The sequence below is a fragment of the Camellia sinensis genome, chromosome 2, assembly GCF_055761805.1.
Source record: "Camellia sinensis isolate YWXY chromosome 2, ASM5576180v1, whole genome shotgun sequence".
Lineage (NCBI taxonomy): Eukaryota > Viridiplantae > Streptophyta > Magnoliopsida > Ericales > Theaceae > Camellia > Camellia sinensis.
The window spans coordinates 60,698,388-60,722,679 of NC_138962.1; the positions used below are offsets into that span (position 1 = coordinate 60,698,388).

General features: G+C 40.6%; 1 protein-coding gene across 3 annotated transcripts in view; it reads right to left on the reverse strand.

The window, feature by feature from the left end:
- The window catches only part of LOC114265059 (disease resistance protein At4g27190-like), a 49,445-nt gene extending 26,485 nt beyond the window's left edge, over window positions 1-22,960 (reverse strand). For 2 of the 3 annotated variants that reach the window (XM_082914537.1, XM_082914536.1), the window contains exons 1-3: window positions 22,688-22,960; window positions 21,531-21,632; window positions 14,773-14,827 (exon numbers count right to left, since the gene is read on the reverse strand). The gene's annotated coding sequence lies outside the window, so the exon portion shown is untranslated. The remainder of the gene's footprint in view (window positions 1-14,772; window positions 14,828-21,530; window positions 21,633-22,687) is intronic. The other variant, XM_082914538.1, reaches the window with a different exon arrangement.
- Between the last annotated feature and the right edge of the window lie 1,332 nt (window positions 22,961-24,292).

Genomic DNA, 24,292 nt, shown 5'->3' on the forward strand with positions numbered 1-24,292 from the left:
TGCCAAAAAAGAATGGTAAATGGCGTGTCTGCGTCGACTACAAAACAGTCAACAAAGCATGCCCAAAAGATAGCTTCCCTCTACCAAGGATAGATCAACTGGTAGACCTGACGGCGGGGCACAATCGGCTTAGCTTCCTGGACGCATACAGAGGCTATCACCAAATTGCCATGCACGAACCAGACCAGGAGGTCACATCCTTCACCACACCAAGAGGATTGTATTGTTACAAGGTCATGCCCTTTGGCCTAAAGAACGCAGGGGCAACATTCCAAAGAATGGTCACCAAGATGTTCAAACCATTGTTAGGCAGAACAATGGAGGCTTACATCGACGATATGGTGGTCAAAAGCAAGGATGAAAGTGACCATCTCAAGGACTTGGGAGCAATGTTTGAGATCCTGAAGAAGTACAAGTTACGCCTCAATGCGTCAAAGTGTGCATTCGGAGTAGGATCTGGCAAGTTCCTAGGCTTCCTTGTGACCAACCGAGGTATAGAAGTAGACCCCTCCCAGATCAAAGCAATCCAAGAGTTGGAGAGACCAAACTCAGTTAAAGAAGTACAGCATCTCACCGGCATGGCGGCTGCACTCAACCGGTTCATAAGCAAATCATCAGACAGACTGCGGCCATTCTTCCAAGCTTTAAAGGCCAAGTTTGAGTGGGATGAAGAATGCGACCAAGCTCTGGAAAGCTTGAAGGAGTATATGTCTTCCCCACCACTACTCGTCACCCCAGTGCCTGGTGAAGAGCTCTTCTTGTACCTGGCGGTCTCTCAGCACGCAGTCAGCGCAGTATTGGTTCGTGCAGAAGGAATACAACACTTACCCATCTTTTATGTCAGCAAGACATTGTTGGGAGCCGAAACAAGGTATTTGCCCTTGGAGAAACTAGCATTAGCATTAATGATGGCATCCAGAAAACTGGCGCACTACTTTCACGCCCACACCATAGTCGTCCTCACGGCCTTTCCACTAAAAGCTCTGTTTGAAAGGGCGAACTTTAGTGGGCGAATTTTGAAGTGGGCAGTAGAGTTGGGACAATTCGACATCAAGTTCCAACCCAAGACCGCAATAAAAGCCCAATCTTTGGCAGACTTCGTCGCAGAGTTTACTCCTGGAAGTCATCATATCTGCCCAGTCGACCTAACTGACACAACCGAACTAGGGACGGAAGTTGACGCCGGAATAGCGCAACCCCTAGCAGAAGGTAGTCAATCAAGCACCAAGGCAGACCACATTAAGGATAACAAGGAAGAGACAAACAAAGACTCACCAACAGTTCAAACAGAGGACGAAGGACAGACAGCCAACATGGACCTTGAAGAAAACACCATCCTTGACCTCACGACATCATCTGACCCCTCCACCTGCTGGAAGTTGTTCGTTGGGGAGATGTGGAAGCTCTTTGTGGATGGAGCATCCAACCAACATGGCGCAGGACTTGGCATAGTCCTCATCTCTCCGGACGGCCTGGTTGTAGAGCAAGCAATCAACCTTGGCTTCCCAGCATCCAACAATGAAGCAGAATATGAAGCGCTTCTTGCAGGTCTCAAGTCAGCATGCTACATGAAAGCCACCGAAGTAATGGTCTACAGCGACTCACAGCTGGTGGTAAACCAAATTTCTGGCGACTATGAGGCAAAAGATGATAGGATGGCTAAGTATCAAGAGTTGGTCAGAACCAAGATCAAGAAGTTTGATGTTGTAAGGATAGAACAAATTGGCAGAGAGGAAAACAGCAGAGCGGACGAACTAGCAGGCTTCGCCTCAATGGCTGACTCCTCCATTCCTCATCCACTTCTGATCGACTACCTACCAAGACCAAGCATAGAAGACCCTGAAGCAGAAGAAGTATGCTGCGCAGAACTAGGCCCTTCTTGGATGGATCCCATCATCCTGTTCCTAAAAGACGGCATCCTACCAGAAGAGAAAAAAGAAGCCAACAGAATAAGAACAAAGTCACAGCGATTTTGGCTATCTCCATCTTTGGCATTGTACAAGAAGTCATTCTCAGGACCTTACTTAAAGTGTGTTCATCCCAGCAAGGTGGAAGCATTCTTGTTCGAAATACATGAAGGGGTTTGCGGAAGCCATCAAGGGGGAAGATCACTAGCTTACAGGGCTATCTCGCAAGGATATTGGTGGCCATACATGCAGGCAGACTCAGAAAAATATGTGAAGAAGTGTGAGAAATGTCAAAAATTCGCGCACCAAATACATCAACCAGCAAGAGAACTGTTACCATTGACTAGCCCATGGCCTTTCGCAATGTGGGGCTTGGACATCGTAGGACCACTTCCAACAGCACCTGGCAGCAGGAAGTTCTTTCTCGCAGCAACAGACTACTTCACAAAATGGGTAGAAGCAGAAGCATTGGCATCAATCAAAGAAAAAGATGTAAAGAAGTTTGTTTGGCAGAACATCATCACTCGGTTTGGCATTCCAAAAGCCCTAATTTCAGACAATGGCACTCAATTCGACGGCAGAATATTCAGAGGCTTTTGTGAAGAGTACAAGATAGAGTTCTACAATTCTACACCGGCGTATCCTCAAGCAAATGGGCAAGCAGAAGCATCAAATAAAGTCGTCTTGGATGGACTAAAGAAAAGACTAGAAAAAGCAAAAGGCAAGTGGGCGGATGAACTTCCTCATGTTCTATGGGCTTACCGCACCACACCTCGGCGATCAACAGGAGAAACACCTTTCGCCTTAGCTTATGGAATGGAAGCAGTGATCCCACTAGAAGTTGGCCTCCCCACAATCCGAAACGAAAATTTTGACTCAGACTTGAATGGAGAAGCCATAACTTTGGAACTTGACCTTGCAGAAGAAAGAAGAGAAAGAGCGCTGGTTCACATCGCCGCATACCAACGAGAGTTAATTAGAAAATACAGCAAAAAGGTGCATCCAAGACAATTCAAGATTGGAGATTGGGTACTGCGCAAAGTAATGGGAAACACCTCAAACCCAGGAGATGGCAAGTTAGGCCCAAATTGGGAAGGTCCTTACAAGGTGGTTGGGTTAGCAGGCAAAGGTGCATACCACCTAGAAGACAAGGATGGCAAGGCAATCCCTAGGCCATGGAATACCGCCAATCTCAAGTTATTTTACTTTTAGCTTTTCTTTTTCAGACATATGTAATTTTTTCTTCCTTCAATAAAACAAGCAATTCTTTTTAACACAACTTGTTCTTTGTAAAAAATAGCTTTAGTAACGGTTAGGTACATCGCAAGCATTCTATTCTAAGTTAGCTGGAAAAACTAACTTAGAGGTTGGCTGGAATAAACCAACACCCTTCCTAAGCCCAGGATAAGGATCCAGGCTGCAGGACGTTTGGTCGGAATAACCAAACCTTATTCTAAGTTAGCTGGAAAAACTAACTTAGAGGTTGGCTGGAATAAACCAACACTTTTTACTCTCCAGCCGAAGTAAGGGAATGGCTGAAGAGTGGTTGGCTGGAATAAACCAACACCCTTCCTAAGCCCAGGATAAGGATCCAGGCTGCAGGACGTTTGGTCGGAATAACCAAACCTTATTCTAAGTTGGCTGGAAAAACTAACTTAGAGGTTGGCTGGAATAAACCAACACTTGTTACTCTTCAGCCGAAGTATGGGTATGGATGAAGAGTGGTTGGCTGGAATAAACCAACACTTGTTACTCTTCAGCCGAAGTATGGGTATGGCTGAAGAGTGGTTGGCTGGAATAAACCAACAATTGTTACTCTTCAGCCGAAGTAAGGGAATGGCTCAAGAATGATGGGCTAAAATAGACAAACTCTTGTTTCTCTTCAGCCGAAGTAAGGGAATGGCTGAAGAAGTGGCTGGATAAACCAACTTTGTGTACTCCTCAGCCGAAGTAATTATATCGGCTAAGGAGTGGTTGGCTAGCAAGCATATTTTAACCAGCCAAAACCAAAATAACAGTTGGAGTAATAGAAGACATTACCAAGTACAAGCATACATATCACAACCGGAATAAGAGTTGAAGCAAAATTTTCATTCAAAGAAAAGTCAATACAAAGGGGCATAGTTCGGTTACAAAGGAAAGAAGTACAAAATCAGGAAAAAAGTTCTTCAATATCAGCATCAAAACCTGCATCACCACCAACTTGAAGACCGGTTTCGGAAGGGAGCTCATTCACAGTAGGGAGAGTCACCTCGGCTACGGTTTCACTGGGAAGATCAACAGTTAGGTCTTCAACAGTGGGCACCGACCGAACTGGCTAGTCCACATTATCGACCGGAGTATCTTCAGACGAGGAGTCGTCGGAATCGGAGTCTTCCAGAAACTCCTGCTGCAGGGTATCGGCATACTCCGCGAGGGACTTCGGTATAAAGTAGTCTGGAGGGTTGAAGATCTCGGTCTGTTGATCATGACCGAGCTGCTCAACAGCCGCCCTCCAGCCACATTTGAAGAACAACTCTTTGGCAGCATCGCATTGCTTCACATAGGCTTCTTCTGCCTTCTTGTAGCCCTGCTTGTAACCCTCCTTTTCGGCCGCCTCCAAGTTCTTTTTTAGTTCGCTTATTTCGGTGTTTTTTCTCTTCTCAAGCTTTACCAACTCGCGCAAATACTTGTCTTTCATGGCAATGGCCGCCTTCTCCTTCTCCGCTTCAGCCAAACTAACAAGATCGGCAAGTCGGTTGTTCGTTGTTTGTAGCTTGGCCATTTTCTTCTCGGCCTCTTCTAGTTCGGCTGCCTTTGCTTCGGCTTCCGCCATTACTTGCCTTGTGGTTTTGCAGAGTTCTTGAACTTTCTTGTAAGTGATGTTGTTCTTCTGCAAGGCCTGACAAAACAAAAATTTTTGTTCAGCCGAAGTAAAAGTTGGAAAATTGAGGCAGAAAAAACAGACCGAGCTACTTACCAAGATCATGGACTTTGAAACAGACCGAATTGACTTCATTTCGGTGTTCAACTGCTTCAAGTGGTGCTCCATGTCCTTGGGGAGGCACACACTTTTGGCCAGGTTAAAGGCCAGTTGGTGGTCTTTTTCAGCCACGACCGAGTCAGTAGCTTTGATGTCTCGGTCGTTGAAGGTCAGCGGCGGAGCCCACTTCGGGGATTCAGCTCGGTCAGTTTGCACCGGTTGAGGGGAAGGTTGAGGACTCTGGGGGATGGACTCAACCTCATCGACAAGTTGCTGTTCGGTCGATGTAGGTCGGGCGCGTTTGGAAGGGCGAGATGAAGAAGGCTGCTGAGAAGGGAGGGCCACAACGGCAGGCTGCGCCTCGACGGATGGCTGTACTTCGGCTCTGGTTGTTGAAGTTAGAAGGGCCCTGACTCTGCTCTTCTTTGCCATTTCTTCCTCAGCAGTTAATGGAACAAGTCTTATTTCGGGCAAAGTTGGGTCCGGTTCTGGTGCTTCCTCAAGTAGGAAATCGGTTACTCTTGCTTTTCGGCGACCGCTATATCGGTAGGTCGGTTCAAAATTTAGAAGCTTGGCCCAACCTCTTTCTTTAATCCGTAGTGCGGCTCGCAAAACCGCAAGGTTGGGATAGCTATACAGGGAATGGAGGTGGGCGAAATCTGCAAAAAAGAAGTATTAGTTCGGTCAATAGACTAAAAAAACCGAGATAACATACAAGAAAGAAGACCGAAGTCAAATTACCAGGCTCTCCCTTTTTCCAATTGATAGGTCGGCCAGGAATTTGGGCTTGAAAATCCTCAAAATTCCCAGAGACCCAGAAGAAGTCATCATCATTAAGGTCTTTGTCCGGTGTGTGCTTAACTATCTTCTCTCGGCGGCGGCGGATCCTAAGGTAATAGACCCACCCAGCATCTTTCGAGCCGATGGAATATTGATGGAATATTTCGGCAAGGCCAAGGTTTAAACCGGTTTGGTGGTTCAGTGCGGCTATTCCCATAATAATACGGTATGTATTGGTGGACAGTTGGGTGGGGCATAACCTAGTCTGCCTGAGGAATTCGCAGATCAACGGTTGGACAGGGAATCGTAGTCCGGTTTCTATTATTGATTGAAGGGTAAAAGGGACGAAGCCTTCATTTTCCCAAGGAATAACATTTTTCTTTGCCAACACCAGTTGGACATCATCAGGAATCTGGTAATCTTGCCTAAATTCGGCCATGCCACCAGGGGTTTCGACTAAATATCTATACTTACCCATTTGTTGTATAAATTACGAATAAATTATTTCGGTACAAAAATTTGGCTCAGTAGCTCGGTTGAGCACACGCAGGAGTGCCTGGGCAACCTAAGTCTGCAAGGTAGAAAACAAAGGGGTTAAGCACAGATCGTTGGACCGCGCTACAAATTATAAGCAAGATATACGAATCCTACCTCGGCTTAGTGGGCTGGTTCTACCTCGGTTCATCAGAAGGTTTGTTAGCTCGGTTTTGAGCAGATTAGACCGGTTTAACGTCTAGGGGCAGCTTTCTGAGTTTGGTCTAAGAAACTAAGAAAGCTGGTTTAGTCCCAAGGCCTAAATCGGTTGCAGTGTGAGGAAAGTTACTTCGGTTGAGCCCCTAAGGGCGGCTTTCTGAGTTCGGTTTAAGGACCAAGAAAGCCGGTTGGCCCAAAAACTTAGCTCGGTTATAGACCGAAGTACCTAGTTCGGTATGTGCAAGCCTGTTCGGTGATCTTATCTTGGCTAGAGTGGTTCAGAAGAAACTACTGATATTCCTATAAGTTCTAGTTCGGTTATTTTCTGAATCTATCTACATACATGACACAAACAGTATCCTAGTTCGGTTGGGACGTGATTCTGGATCAAAATCGAGTTTTCTCTAGGGTATATGACATACTCATGGGTTTTACTGATTTTTCCATAAAAGTACTAAAGTAACATAGAACTGGAAGAAAAATGTTTTGCAAAAGCAAGCAGAGCATGGAAAACAGAATATGAAAGCAAAACAAAGGAAAGGAAAAAGGATTGCTTACCAGGAAAAGATGAAGCAGAGGGCAGGAGCAACGGCACCAACGAAGAACACAAACTCAAGAGGCTCAGAGGCTGGAGAAGCAGAGGCACAGAGAGAGAAGAAGGTGAATGGTTCAAAGGCTGAATGATCGTTTTGTGGAAGGAGAGAGAAAGGGCGGGAACTGTTCAAAAATTTCGTACTACGAGGGCGGCGTGACAGCTGCTCCCAGCCAATCAGAGCTTGCCACGTGTCACTGGAATGGGAAGCGTTACAGACGCTATGATTGAAGAGACGTTTTTGACCGGGCAGAACGGAGCCCGGAGTGAAATTAGCTCGGCTTAAAAATCCAAGAGTTTTTAGCTCGACTGGAGAGGCTAAAGTATTCTTAGCTCGGCTGGAAAAGCTTAAAACAACGCCAGCTCGGTTGATAGACTGATAATCCCAATCATGCCATGCAGATGGAATTAAGGGGCAATTGAGTGGGTAATTTTTGGTAAAAATTGGGCCGAGCTGTGAGATGGGCTTGATGGCCCAAAATACCAAGGACTGGGTAAAGGGCCGAAATGTTACTGCGGCCCAAGAGAGATAAAAGTCACTCCGGCCCGAGCTGTTGAAATGACTCCGGCTCAAGAACGACAGATTTACTCCGGTTCTGCGGGGGATGATTGACTTCGGACAAAAGAGATGAAGTTACTTCGGCTAAAGGAGTTGCAAAGCTACTTCGGTTTTTGACAAACTTGAGTTAGTCCGGTCTCAAAAGATAGTCCGGTCATGATTGAAATTGATATAGGTCGGTTGTAATGTTATTACTCAGTAGATCGGTCCAAACACACCATGGTTCATGTATGAGAGAACCGAGATATGGTGTAGCATGAAGAAGAACCGAACAACTGTTAGTACGGCCTATTTTGTGGCTCGGCATAGCCATTTTTACTTCGGTCAAATGGAAGTTCGGCCGTAAAGAGAACCATCCCACTTGGTTTAAGCAGTGGGGGAGGGTGTAAAAGGATAAGCATTATCCTTAGGAGTGTGAATCCTAGGAGGACTCTGCATGGAGGAGTACAAGTCCTATTAGGATTGTGCCACGCGAAACTTATAAAAGCTCACAACCATCACCTTGGAGGAGGTAATTGAACACAATTCTTTCTGAGAACATAGAGCTTTGTCTATTTGTCAAGTTTTCTGACTTAGGCATCGGAGAGGTTTCCGGCACACACCCGCCGGCTAGCTCATGTTTGTGTTTTCAGGTGACAAAGCGACGTCGTACGGAGGAGCGTGGACTTGGTCAACAGGATTATACGAGGAGAATTATTTCCTCCCCGTACAGGATGCCAGAACGGCGAGAAGAGCTGGTTATTATAAAACAATTCCAAGATCTGAAACCCACCATATTTACCGGCGGTCTAGACCCAATGGTAGTAGACGCTTGGGTTAAAGACATGGAAAAGATTTTTCATACCTTACCTTGCACCGAAAGACAAAAGGTAACTTTTGCCACTTTCACTTTCAAAGATAATGCGCAGTAATGGTGGCTTCTCACCCTGGAGAAAGAAGAAATTGTGACTTGGGCAAGATTCTTGGAAGTATTTTATGAAAAATAATTTCCAGATTCGTTGTTGGAACAAAAGGCGTCGAAATTTATATATCTAAAGTAAGGAACCATGATGATAGCCGAATACGATAGCAAATTCACACAACTAGCCCGATTTACGACATATGTCATCCCCACTGAAGCTCGAAAAGCAAGGAAATTTGTATCAGGCTTGGATGTTGAAATCAAATATAGGCTTAAGGTTTTGAAACTACCAACGTATGCGGAAGTGGTAGACCAAGCATACATTGCAGAAAAAGGAATTAAAGCCTCACGCTCCATGGAACCAAGCCAAAAAAAGTGATTTTGGGAAAAAGACAACAGAAGATCCGGTGTTGCGCCTCCCAAGAGGGTGAATACGGGGCACAACTAGCTCAGGCAATCAAGGTTCTACTAACCCCAGAGGTAGCACCATTCCAACTTGCCCTATATGTGGAATGGCTTATTGGGGACGATGCTATCGAGACACGGGAGCATGCTTTAAATGCGGTCAAGTTGGCCATTTGCTGCGGGATTGTCCAAAGCTTGCCACTCCTATAGCCGGCCCCTCTGAACCAGTCAGAAAACCTGCAAGACCTAGAAGAGTGAGGAAGGACCAAAAAGGCCAACGAAAGGTTTTTGCTTTGGTACCTGAAAAATCGAAAGTTACTGAAAACGTTGTGTCAGGTATACTTTTTGTGTGTGATCATTTAGCTCATGCTCTCTTTGACTCAGGTTCAACTTATTCCTTTGTTGCACCACACTTTGCTGCCAAGTTGGCATCAACACCCGAACCCTTAGGATATATATTGTCTGTATCTTTTTCTTTTGATAATTCTGCCTGTAGTACTGATGTGTACAGATTATGCACGATATCCATAAAAGGAAAAACCTTATACGTAGACTTGATTCCCCTCTACATTGGGAACTTTGATGTGATCTTAAGGATGGATTTGCTAGCTGCCAACCATGTATCTATCGATTGTAAAGCCAAAAAGGTCTCTCTTTGGCTACCAAACCAACTCAAGCTTGTCTTTGATGGAACTGGAATTTTCACCCCTCTCTGTCTTATATCCTCCATGACAGCCCAACGACTTCTAAAAAAGGGTTGTTGTAATTATATCTGTTATGTGATCGATACACAAAAAAAGGCCCTCACCATTGATATAATCCCCGTGTTCGAGAATTCCTGGATGTCTTTCCTGAAGATCTACCCGGTACCCCGGTTGACCGAGAAATAGAATTCACCATTGAAACCCAACATGGTACATAACCGATATCGAAAGCTCCTTATCGTATGTCGATAACGGAATTGAAAGAACTGAAGACTCAACTCTAGGAACTACTGGACAAAGGCTTCATTCAACCTAGTACCTCGCCCTGGGGAGCTCCAGTACTGTTCATAAAGAAAAAAGATGGCACAATGAGATTATGCATTGATTTCCGAGAGCTGAACAAGGTCACCATCAAGAATCGGTACCTTCTGCCATGAATTGATGACTTGTTCGATCAACTTCAAGGCACCCAAGTCTTCTAAAAAATTGACTTGCATTCCGGCTACCATCAACTAAAAGTTAAGATGGAAAACATCGAAAAGACTGCCTTCAGAACCCGTTACGGGCACTATGAGTTTCTTGTCATACCATTTGGCATCACAAATGCTCCAGCAGCCTTTATGGATCTCATCAATTGAGTGTTCAAACCCTATCTTGACGAGTTCATTATTGTCTTCATTGATGACAATCTCATATACTCCAAGTCACTGAAAGACCATGAGCAGCACTTGCGAACGATTTTACAAACACTACGTAATCACAGACTTTATGCTAAGTTGAAGAAATGCGATTTTTGGATCACTAGTGTACACTTTCTTAATCGCATCATTAACAAAGATGCCATCTCGATTGACCCCCAAAAAGTTGCCGCAATCGTGGACTGGCCACGACCTACTAATGTGTCAGAAATTTGAAGTTTCTTAGGTCAAGCTAGCTATTACCGATGTTTCATGCAAGATTTCTCGAAAATAGCATCACCCTTGACCTAACTAACTCAGAAGAATACACCCTGTGAATGGACTGACAAACAGGAGCGTTGCTTCTAAGAGTTAAAAAGCAGACTTGTGTCAGCTCCTATACTAGCACTCTTCGCAGGAACAGATGGGTTCATCATTTATAGTGATGCTTCATATAATGGTTTGGGTTGCGTTCTTATGCAAAACAGAAAAGTCATTGCTTATGCCTCACGTCAACTAAAGACTCACAAAGGAAACTACCTAACCCATGATCTAGAATTAGCTGCGGTGATCTTCGCCTTCAAAATCTGGCGTCATTATCTCTACGGGGCAACCTGCGAGATTTACACTGATCATAAAAGTCTTAAATATCTGTTTACACAGAAGGAACTAAATATGAGGCAACGGTGGTGGCTAGAATTTATGAAAGACTACGACATAAAGATCCATCACCATCCAGGCAAAGCTAACGTGATGGCAGACGCACTGACCCGAAAGACGACCAAAAGTTTGGCATGTACTCTTGTTTCCCGCAAGATCAATGGACTGCTCGCCAACATAATCGTGGAACCTATCTTGATTGAAGAAATTAGAGCACGCCAATGTGAGGATAAACTATTGAAGAAAAAGTACGAGGAGCAAAGGAGTACACTTGATCCCAATTTCACTATAAGCAATGGGATACTAAAATTTCGAAATCGAATCTGCATACTCGACATTCTGGAACTTAAGAAGAAGTTATTGGTGGAAGCTCATAGCTCGAGGGTTGCAGTCCACCCTAGAAACATAAAGATGTACGATCTGAAGGAACATTACTGGTGGACATGAACGAAAAGAGACATAGCAAGCCATGTCTCCAAATGTCTGCATTGTCAGCGTGTTAAAACAGAACATCAGAGACCTGCATGAATGTTGCAACCACTCCCTATTCCTGAATGTAAATGGGAGCACATTACCATAGACTTCGTGGTCAAGCTACCTCAGTCAGTCTCAAAGAATGATGCAATATGGGTTATAGTAGACCAATTGACGAAGTCGGCACATTTTTTGCCAATCAAAATCATGTACTCCCTTAATAAGTTTGCCACTTTATACATCAAGAAAATCATTCGGTTGCATGGTACCCTAGTTTCAATCATGTTTGACCGATACCCCCACTTCGTGTCTCATTTTTGGAATAAATTGCAGGAGGCTTTGGGGACTACACTGAAGTTTAGCATTCCTTATCACCCGCAAATTGAAAGGCAATTTGAAAGAACAATCCAGACTTTGGAAGACATGTTATGTGTATGCGTATTGGACCTCAAAGGTAACTGGGATGAGCACATACCTTTAGTGGAATTCGCCTAAAACAACAGCTACCAAGCAAGCATTGGAATGGCACCGTACAAAGCACTGTATGGAATGAGGTGTCGATCACCTCTATGTTGGATGGAAGTCGGAGACAGGAAACTATTAGGCCCTGAGATCGTACAGATAACGAGTGATAAAATTCAACTCATCCAGCAGCAAATTCATACTGCTAAGAGCCGCCAGAAAAGTTATGTAGATACACGAAGACGGGACTTGGAATTCCAAGTAGGGGATCATGTGTTCCTTAAGATCTCACCAACAAGAGGAGTTATCCGATTTGGAAAGCGAGGAAAGTTAAACCCATGTTATATCGGGTCATTAGAGATACTAGAAAGGATTGGTCTTGCAGCATATCGCCTTGCCCTGCCACCTAAACTATCCAATGTTCACAATGTGTTTCACGTTTAGATGCTTCAGTGGTATTTTTGGGATCTAGAGCATGTGGTTGATTATGAGGACCTGAGAGTTCTAGAAGATCTCTCTTATGAAGAATAACCAGTGCAGATTCTCGATTGTTGTGATCAGGTTCTTCGAAACATGACTATACCTCTTGCAAAAGTTTTGTGGCGAAATTATTGTATCGAAGAAGCTACGTGGGAAACGAAAAATCAAATGCAAGCCAAATACCCACACCTCTTCGAAAATTAAGGTGCGTCAAGTTTAGGGACAGACTTCTGTTTAGAATGGGAGAAATGTGACAACCTAAATATCTAATTAATACCATAACCAATAGTGGTAGTAGTAAAATAAAATAATTAATGTTATGGTTGTATGTGATAAAACATAATTTAATTGGATTATTAAGATTTGGGGGCAAAGTAGAATTAAATAAAAAGTTAAGCAAAACTAGAGATAATGATGTATCTAAGTAGGATTTGGCTTACGATTTGGCCTATCCAAGCAAGATTGGCCCTTAAGCATGTGACATACCTAGAAGACTCCATGTGGATTGCTAATTATGGTTTGCCTCCCTATAAATAGGGAGGATATGCTCAGGGTTAGGAAAACAAAAACAAAAAGAAAGAAAAGGAGGGAAAAGAGAGGAGAGCAAGAGAATAGGCGTGAATAGTTGGCAAAAATAAGAAGGAGATAGTAAGAATTAATATTACGGTAAGTTATATTATACTTTGAGTCACTATAATATATTTTACGTATGTTTTGAGTTACTATAATTTATTTTACACAAATTGTGTTTTATAAATTATATTAATATTTCAATTACGTTGATTATTTTCTAAACTCTATTTGCTTAAATTGAAACCCATGGATATGATTGTTTAAATTTTAATAATTATTTGACAATGGTGTTATAAATAATTATGTTTTGTAAGTATCACCACGAGAGTCACATGCCTTGGGGGACTTAAATAACCATTGGCCTCTGTTTGGCCACTTTATGGTCCTCTGTTTGTCATGAATCCACTGACCTTTGTTCTGATTGTCACTCCTGTGACCACTGTTCTGTTTTGTTCTGCACCGTGGTTATGGTTATTTATTTATATAATTTATGTATTTCAGTTTCTGTCACTTTGAATTATTTGGTTAGTCAAATTAAGTTATGTAAATGTTTTAGCTTAACTAACTACCAATAGTTATTTTGTGTTCCCTATACTATTGGTATAATATTTCTCACTCTGTTGTGTGATTATAGTTGTTAGCTTTTCAGGTGATGAGGTGTAAGGAAGAGTTGTAACCTCGTGTAGTGGAACCCGCACAAGAATTTGATGCTGATCCGTCAATTTGTTTTTTCTTTCTTTTCTTTTCTTCCTTTTGTTTTTTTTACTGAAGGCCGGTCACTGAATAATAAAATAATAAAAGCCCTATAGATGTACTTCCTTTTATCAGCATAGTAGAATGAAATAAATTTTCTATTTAATTATTTTTACTTCCATTTTGCCTCCACCTGTGTTATTTAATTGTTACAATTAGAATTATTTAGTGAGTTGCGATTCCAGCCGTAAGCCCCTGGGGTTGGGTCGTGACAAATTATGTAAGGTAGATCAGTGAAAATTTGATTTGAGATGCTGACGTGGCAATTCATCGTTGGCTGCCCATAAACTTTGGTTTTACGAGACAACTGTAAGTAATTTAATCCCCCCAAAAATGATGAAAACAGTTTTTTCTTTTCTTCCAGTGCTACACTCCTTAACTTATGCAGGAAAAATGACAACATAGGGCCGAATTAAAAGTTTTAGTTCGGCAACGTCTAACTGAACATTATTCATATGTTTAGCACTTTGAATGTAATGTTAACGCATACTTATATTTTGGTTGTGCAATGAACTTTAGTTTATTTATTAATCAAATGATGGGTCAAACTTGTTCACAAACACAAGACTTTACATTTTTATAATGTTTGGTAACACACATGTCTGAACATGATAGCAGAGAGATCAACAACAAAGAAAGGTTGGCGGTGAAAGATTGGCTGTGAGAGAAGTCGATGGCAGAGAGATCGCTTGTGACCAAAATTGACGCAGAGGTATTGATTATGGACAGAGATCAACGACGAAGGTCTATCGATAGTGAGAAAAAGTTTGAGTTCAACAGTAAGAGTTCAGCAATTGATGGTAAGAGGAAGCTTGAGTTTAACAATGAGAGTTTAACAGTAAAGGATTTTGGGAGATAAAAGATTTTAAGGGGTATGCTATGGAATATACATTTTGGTGGGTGTAATATTTTTAAAATAATACTTTTAGTATTATTTGGGGGTTTGTTGGAAAATTTTTAATAATTTGAATTTTGTAGGTGGGAATCCAAAGAAATGGGGGGTTCCAAAGTATTAGTTGAAGTACTAATTGCAACACTCATAAAGTAAAGATTAGATTTGGTATGGTAAAACCTTTAAATTTTTTTATGCCAAGTAATTTTTTTATTTCTCTATTTAAAACATAAAATTATATACAAAGAAAAATAAAACTCAAAACCAAAACTTTCAAATGAATAAAGAAAGCCCTTACCATTTATAGAGAGAGAATTGGCAACAAGTATGTCCAACTCCCCTTTTACACCAACCTACACACAAGCATGCTCATTTTAATAAAAGTAAGGTATAAGTAAGGTTGATTATCAATAAATGTCATAATTGAATCATTTTCAGTCATAATTAAAGTATAAAAAAATAAAATAAAATTGAGTCATAACTAAACCACCACATAAAGTATAACCTATGAAGCATAGGTACGGGTACGAGTACTGGTACTGGTACAATACGGGTACGTTGATACGGTAAAATTAAAAAAAAAATAGGGTACGGGTACGGCTTGGTACGCTTGTAAAAAAATATTTATTTTTAATTTAGAGTAATGTAAAAATTAATTAAATGGTTTAATTTGTTAAGATCCAATCTATAATTAACATTTAATGCCAAAAGGAAAAGTATAAATCAAAATTAAATGTCAATATATTAAATAACTTACAAATCATAGTTTAATTTTAAAATTATGCTAAGCATAAAACAAAAATTAAAAAAGAAATATAGTGAAATGAGTTTTATCTTTGTAGTAGAAGGAAAATATTGTTTCAACTGAAGTACGGTACGGTATGGCTTAGATATATACTAGGTACGTCTGGGTACGTCAAAAATTAAGAAGAAAAAACTTGAGTACATATTTCGTGTACCCGGTACGTATGCAGAAGTACCATACGAGGTACGGTACGCCGGTAAGTACCCGGTACGGTTACGGCATGTTTTTCAAAGTACCCATGCTTCATAGAGTATAACTAAAAACTTTTAGAGTATAATTAAAATAGTGTTATAACTAACATCACAATGAATCATAATTAATAACACAATGTGTATAACTAAATTATAAGCAACACCACAATAGATCATAACTAAAAATCACAAATATGATTACTGGGTCATATGCACCCCAAAAGCAGGTGTATCATAGGATTTCCCATATTTTATTTATTGGTTTGGAATAATAATAAGGAAAATTGCTTACTATTTTGTACATCAGATCAATCATGACCAATAATTTTATTATTTAAAAAAAAAAAAAACCTTGAACTATTATGGACCAAGTTCTTTTATCTACTTAATAAAAACAAAATAAATAAATCCTGGGACACGGATCTTTCTTTCTCAATTGTTAGATTATAAATTTTAATACATGATTTAATAATTGAAAGTTTATTAATGTTGGGATCTGGGATCCCGCCCAAGACCTTATAGAAATTATTCCATGCAGAAAAACACACCCACACTCAAGGAGACACAATATTTAACGTGGTTCGGCCTCAATGCCTACGTCCACGGGAGAGTAGCCGGTTATCACTATAACAATGGAAATATTACAGAAAGATTACAATAGAGGAGGAGCTCACACTCTCCTCGCTCACACACTCACCCGTCTCCCTCGCTCACACCGAGGGAGACGGTCTCTCCGCCTCACATATCTCACTCTCTGTGGCTTGCTCTGCTCTCACTTTCTCTCAAATAAACTCTCCCCTCAGCCTCCATTTATACACTAACAGAGTAGGAGATGAAGAGGGGCTGGCCAGCACATGGCCAGCTTGTGCCAACTCTCTTGTGTGTTGGCTTCACATGGCCAAAGGTTGGCTAACATGGCAGCTCATGTGTGTGTTGGCTTTGCACATTGCCAACTCCTTCTTCACATGGAGAATCACCCCTCACATGGGGTGATGATATCCCACAAATCACCCCCTCAGCCCATGTGAGGTGATCCACTACACACATTGCTGCTAATCTTGTCACGCCCAAATTCAACATAGTTTGCATCTCCTCACTGAGACGCTGCATCCCTTGAAAGCTAGAGATAATACACCAGAGATATAAGAGGAGGAGGGAATCCTACATCCTCAACTCAACTCACACCACTCTCTGATTTGGAGAGAGCCTCTGCTCCTATCTCCCACAGATCTCTTCCACGCTTCTGTCTCGGATATCTATACCTGCTATGCTTGAACTTGCGCAACCAAGATATCCGACACCCCCTGATTGGATGTCCTGCACCCCTTGCTGGGATGCCCTTGACTGTCATGCATTACCGTGCAACTCCTTGCATGATGAACACGGGAGCAACTAGAAAACTTCAGAGTTTGACACATCAACATCCTCAATTTTCCTTGCTCGGAGCTTATTTCTGAACTTTCAGCCTTTGCCCTCTGCACTTCTGAACAACCTCCTGGCGTTTCCACATACGCTTGTTGTCTGTGCTGCAATCCCTGATGTTCGGTTCTGTCTCACTTGTACGTCCGTACTGATGTTTGACAGTTAGCCCTTCTGCCAAGACAACTTCCACTGGTCTGTACAAGTTACCACTATGCAACTCCGTGCATAGTGCTCGCACCCATGGCTTCTGGTCTCCCTGCGTCAAGCTCGCTTGAGAGATCCGCATCAACTCTATCCTCCGCTGCCATGGAACTCAAGAAACCACCATAGAGAAAAAAAAAGACTTGCCACTCCTTGACACGCACTCTTGCGTTTTACCTGTCTCAATTTCTCTGTCTGGAAGTTCCTGTGAACTTTCAACAACCCGTTGCTGCATACTGCTCTTGCGCCTCTGTACGATACTCTACCGTACCCTTGCACTGCTGCACGTCTGCATTTGTGCTTCTGCACTTAGTATGCTCCTCTGTAACTATTGTTCTACACGTCCATGTACCACCAGTACTTACTCGTATACAGTAGCTCCAACAGCCACAGTATTTCCCTGAGCCTGTACTGGTTGCCAAATCATCTATCCGTCGATGAATGGTCTTCTCTTTTGATTGAACCAGATCCTCCAACGAACTCCGGAGATAATCATCTTTGCAATCCTCTGATCACCCCTGACCAATCCTGATCTCCCTTGATTTGCCATTTGATCAAGCCTGATCTCCTCTGGTCTTCAATGATCTATCTCAATCTGTATCTGGTTGTCCAATCTGGTCAGAATTTGCCCATTCTAACCTCTTCAGTGAATCCGCAGCGTTCCACAATATCCAGCAACCTTCCTTCGAGTATTGAAGATGACAAACACCCATGTTTTGACAATCTTTCCAAACCGTTCAGAATTTCACTATTCTGACCTCGCAGTTGCGTCCGGAGCGGTCCGTTTAGCTAGAACCAATCTTTGCTGCATTTTCGGGGACCTCACTGAAAACTATCCGCGAAAGCTGGGCCACACCACAATTTTCTGAAAAATTCTGGGCCAAATTGCAATTTTCAGAAGTTCAGGGAATATTCCGTGCACTAACAGAATATTCCGTCCACTGCCCCTAACGCCGTCTGCCACCTTAATCTGCCTTCTTTTTACAGAAACTCCGTCTCCAAAATCTGACCGTACAGATGTGTCCGGAATACTCCAAATAGTCGGAAACCACTATTGGATCACCAAAAACGGACTCCAAATGGCTTCGATCAAGCCAAAACATTTTGTACGCCTCAGATCTGCGGCTGTACCTTCGCCGCAAAGCACTGGATCCTTCCCTGCCTCTGGTTGACTGGTCAACACCACTGCTGACGTGGCAGACACGTGGCAGACCTTTGCTGACGTGTCGACACGTGTTGACGACGTGGCACGCTGACGCGGCCTGCGCGTGTTCCAGGCGCATGGTGGACACGCGCTGCCTGCCCACTCGTCTTCTTCCTTCAGCCGCGCGTGGAGCGCGTGCCTGCGACTGGTACGACGCGCCGACTATCTTCACGGCGCGTGGAGGCGCGTGCCGAGACTGGGATTCACGCGCCACATTCCAGAGGCGCGTGAGGGCGCGTCCGTCCTCCGTTGGGTGTCTGCTTTATATTTCTGGACTCCTCTCGTCGAGCCCTTGCTCCTGGTATGCTCAAAACCTGATTTCGAGCAACTTGATTTCTGGGCAGTTTCAAACAACACGCTGTTTTTGTTCCGAAACGCCACCAACGAGGCTCTGATACCACTTGTTGGGATCTGGGATCCCGCCCAAGACCTTATAGAAATTATTCCATGTAGAAAAACACACCCACACTCAAGGAGACACAATATTTAACGTGGTTCGGCCTCAATGCCTACGTCCACGGGAGAGTAGCCGGTTATCACTATAACAATGGAAATATTACAGAAAGATTACAATAGAGGAGGAGCTCACACTCTCCTCGCTCACACACTCACCCGTCTCCCTCGCTCACACCGAGGGAGACGGTCTCTCCGCCTCACATATCTCACTCTCTGTGGCTTGCTCTGCTCTCACTTTCTCTCAAATAAACTCTCCCCTCAGCCTCCATTTATACACTAACAGAGTAGGAGATGAAGAGGGGCTGGCCAGCACATGGCCAGCTTGTGCCAACTCTCTTGTGTGTTGGCTTCACATGGCCAAAGGTTGGCTAACATGGCAGCTCATGTGTGTGTTGGCTTTGCACATTGCCAACTCCTTCTTCACATGGAGAATCACCCCTCACATGGGGTGATGATATTCCACAATTAAGACATGATGATACATAATAATTGCAAAAGGGATGGAAGAATTCCAGCGAAAAATGATTCTTAGCGAAATCCTGAGATCCTCAAAATCGGAAAAGTTGCATAATTTTCATAGGTGCATCATTTGACTTTTAAGGTACTATGCATGATGGCTCTTGTGTTAATAGACTCTCAATTATTAAATCATGTCGTAAAATTTATGTAAGTCAAGATTTTTATATGATTTAATAGTTAGATGTGAATTTTAAGAGAATGATGGAAAAATTTGGGAGGTTAGGAGTGAATTATAAGAGAAAGGTGGAAACTTTTGGGAGATCTAGGCTTCTTGACCAAATTCTAAGGGTCTTGAGACTAGAAATGTTGCATAATTTCCAGGTACACTTCAAATTTAAGATATTGTGCACTTATTAGGGACTTTTCACAGCAGAAGTGTTTGAAGATCAGGATTAGACACGGTGTTCTTCAAACTTAAGATATTATGCACTTATTAGGGACTTTTCACAGCAAAAGTGTTTGAAGATCAGGATTAGACACGGTATTCATGCAGGCTTGGTTCAGTTCCTTTTAAGATCTTTTCTGAAAAAACAGCAAAAAATAAAATAAAATATTGAGGACCAAACTTCAAACGCAAAAGAAAACAAAGCAAGAGGAATGAAGGGAAGAAATGTTTACATCCGACAGGATCCCAATTGAATCTTGCCAATCCCGGAAACTCACTTTTGCTACTTCAGAAACAAATGCTAATAATGATGAGCAATGGAAACAAATCAAAGAAGATAAGGGAACGACCAATATATATGACTTTTCTTTGCCATTCACAACGTAGAGTCAATGAAAAACAAGCGATCAAAATAATAAATAAATAACTAACAATAATAATTATTATTATCATTAAGGAAAATTAGTGAACGATAGTGCTACATGTACTAATTAGTGTACACACTAGTGTACCAAGGGCCGTGCTACGTAGCTCGAAAGGGCATCCCTCCTAATCCCCCGAAACGAAAAACGACGTCGTTTCGTATTTTTGAATTTTTTTTTTTTTTGGTTCAATTAGAGAAGAAGAAGTAGACGAAGGAAAGAAGGGAAGAAGAAGAAGCAGAGGCGGACGGCGGCGAAGGACTGGAGGGGGCCAAATAAATCGGGGTGGAGGCTGAGGCGGGGGGCGGAGGCGGAGGCAGAGGCAGGGGCTGCCAGGGGCGGGGCTGCGACGACGAGCTACGACATCCCGGCGACGTGCTCTTCCCTGCGACGGCGACGAGCTGCGACCTGCCTCTCCCTCTCCCTCTCCCTCTCCCTGTCTCAGAGCTACATGAAGAAGACGAAGGAAAAAAAAAAAAAAAAAAAGAAAATGCCCAAAACGACGTCGTTTTGGGCATTAGGGGGATTCGGGGGGAAAGAATTCGAGCTCTGAAACATTATTCAGTGTACCAATTAGTATTATAATATTATTATTGACCACATTTATTATACAAGTTACAAATACCCAAAACCATACAAATGATGCCACATCATCTGTTAGTACACTAGTGTGTATATTAATTGGTACATATAGCATTATTCATTAGTGAAACATCTCTCTCTAACTTTGTGTAGTAGAAGAGGTCCAAGATTTTTTTTTTATTAGCTAAGGTCTCTTGATGAAATTTCTCTGTGATCATACCAGAGAAATTTCAAAATTTTTTTATATCGGGGCTAAAATTTTTCTGAGTCGGATGCAAATTTCTTTAAGTCGAATTTCTCAGTGAAAATGTTGAGAGACCCCAACTACTATTATCTAATAAAATCTTAATATTAGGGACTTAAAAAAAAAAAATCTTCTTACTTTAAGCTCTCCTATGGAATAATAATTCTCTTATAATAATAAATGATAATTCCGTTTATAATGTAATTTTTATTATTTTTTTAAATCAACCAAATACAACAATATATATTTTGACTAAATAATTATTCTATTCTATTCCATTCTAAGGCCAAGTTTGGAAAGATAAGAAAAAGTCAAAAAGTCAAAAAGTTACTCAAAAAGTTAAAAAGTTAACATTATTCACCAAAAGTCAATAATTACGGCTGTACAACTCCCAATCATAATTTTCCCCTACAAATCAATTTTTACAATATTTTAATACACATTTTTTCATAAAAAGTTAAAAAGTTAACCCAAACATCCATATTTTTTTCCTCAATTTTTTTGTCTAAAAAAATAAAAAATACACTTATTTAAGACACTTCAAACTACCCCTAAAAGACCAAACACTACTTTAAAATGATAGGGTTAAGATTTTAAAAGTTGAAAAGTGAAATAATTAATTTACCTTCAACTTTCGTAGAATTAATTCTCAGTCTTCCGTAAAATCACTTCAAGATCAATGTAAAAAAATCCATCCAGATTAGTTGGCGGCTTTCCATGGAATCTCCTGTTCCAAAAATCATAAGATCAAAGGTTCCGCCTTTTAGTTCAAGATTTGTCAGGTGAAAAAAAGGTTTGAGAGGAAAAACCATAAATAAATAAATAAATACATAAAACGAAGAAAAATAAAAGGCACACAAGTCATAAGTTTAATTTTAAATTTTTTGGAATAATAGTTCCAAATTCTATTTTTTTTTGGGCCAAAAGAACAAAATAATTTGAAAGATCATATTACCCTACTTCTATTTATCCACTGTCCAATTAACTCTCTAATTGTCAATTATTTGTCCACTTGTCATTCCCTTAATTATCTGTCTACATGTCACCTATTTATTTCCTAGTCTATTCATCTGTCCATATTACTACCATCACCAACCAACAAGGCAATGATCTAGCAATAGTGGGATAAAAATAGGGAAAAAAAATTCTTCAAAATAATAATTCATCTTTCTCACTAAATAATTTCATTAGTCATGTTCTTATCTTCATAAAAAATCAATTCTAACACCCAATATTTTTTTCTTTTTTTGAAGAAGAAGACCCAAGACCCAATGCCTGATCTCATAGAAATAGACTTATTCCCAATAAATTCAAAAAAGAAAATAAGGATTTGAATTAAAAAATAGGGAGAATTACACTGATATGGTGTCAATGAAAAGTATTTACAAGAAAATAGAAAATGTCACAAATATTAATAATTAATATCATAAACTTTTTCATTAATATAAAATAATTTTTTAACAACCACACTGAGCAATAATTCCCCCTTAAAATAATGGTGAAAATCCATAAATTTTGTTAGATTATAATTTTGAATTAATTTTTTCTTTTTTTAGAACTAAAAAATAGTCGTAAAGGGATCAAATTCTGTCAAACTCTAAACTAGAACATCGATATTCAAATACGGAATGAATCAATCCAAAGCATCAATTCATGACGCATATTATAAACTTATGAATTTTAGAATCCTAGTAATTAATTGATGACTATTATCTAGATCAGAAAAGAGAGAAAGCTACGCTGAAGGAACAAAAAAAGAAAAAGAAAAAAGAGCGAATATACCTTATCTATGCGTTGAATGCAAAGCCACTGGAATCGGAAACACAAGCCACTGGAATTTCGGTTACAATTTGTATGCTTCTGAAGGAAAATGGGTTGTGGGTGAAGGGGAATTAGGTAATCAGAGGTGGGTCTCCTCTTACTTCAGCCAACAACATTCACAAACAAGGACTTAATTCTGATCCAAATGATTTTTCTTTTAAAAGAAAATGAAAGAAAATTAACAACCAAAATAGGAAAAGTAGCATTCATATTTAGGGTCCACATTGCCGAGCGCGCCATTACTAACTTGGGGAAGTTTAGTTATCGTTTGAGAATTGGTAACGCGCTTACAATAATTGAATTTGAAATGGGGTATGGGAAAGTGACGTGTACTTAAATAAGGAGTGTAACGTCTATGTTGGGAAAAATAAATAGAATAGACAACACAGAGAGGACAGGATGGCGTGGATTTGAAAAATTATTAGTTGATAGAAAGGCGTTATGTGATGATACTCCTTATTAATTACAAATTATTATATATATATTTTTATATTTTTTAATTATTTAATATAAAATTATGAATCTTATTTTTTTTTTTTATCAATTATAATATCGTCACAATACCATTTGGTAGCGGTACTGGCATATGTGTATCGTTTCAAGCCTCTTTCATTTCAGTTATTGTAATCAGCAAAAACTAAGTTATTGGCTGGTTCTGAACACCGCTATCAAGTGGTATTGCGACGATATTATAATTGATAAAAAAAAATAAAATTCATAATTTTATATTTAATAATTAAAAATTATAAAAAAATATAATGATTTGTAATTAATAAGGAATATCATCACATAACACCTTTCTATCAATTAAGGTAGGATGGAGTAAGTGGAGAAGTGCGTCTGGGGTATTGTGCGACAAATGAATACCCACTAGACTAAAAGGTAAATTCTATAGAACAACTATTAGACCAGCGATGTTGTATGGAACAGAGTGTTGGGCAACCAATAAATATCATGTAGATAAGATGAATGTGAATGAGATGGGGATACTAAGGTGGATGTATGACAAGACGAGACAAGATAGAATTAGGAATAAGTGTATTCGAGAATGAATAAGAGTGACATCGATAGAAGATAAGTTGAGAGAGAATCGATGGAGATTGTTTGGTCATATTCAACGGAGACTAACAGAAGCAATAGTGAAGAGATACGATGCAGTGACGGTAGATAGAAGTGTTAGGGGACAGGGTAGACCTAGATTAACGTTGGCTAGTGTTGTAAATAAAGATATGGATCTACTTAATTTGACTAACGATATGACTTTTGATAGAGTCACGTAGAGAAGAAGAATTCATGTAGCTGACCTATTTGATAGAATTTAAGGCTTGATTGGTTTCGTTTTGGTTTTATTAGTTGACAAAAAAGCATTATGTGATGATATTACTTATTAATTACAAATCATTATATATATATATATATATATATATTTATATTTTTTAATTATTTAATATAAAATTATGAATCTTATGTTTTTTTTACCAAATATAATATTGTCACAATACCACTTGATAGCGGTGTTCAGAACCTGTCAATAAGTTGGTTTTCGTTGAGTACAATAACTGAAAT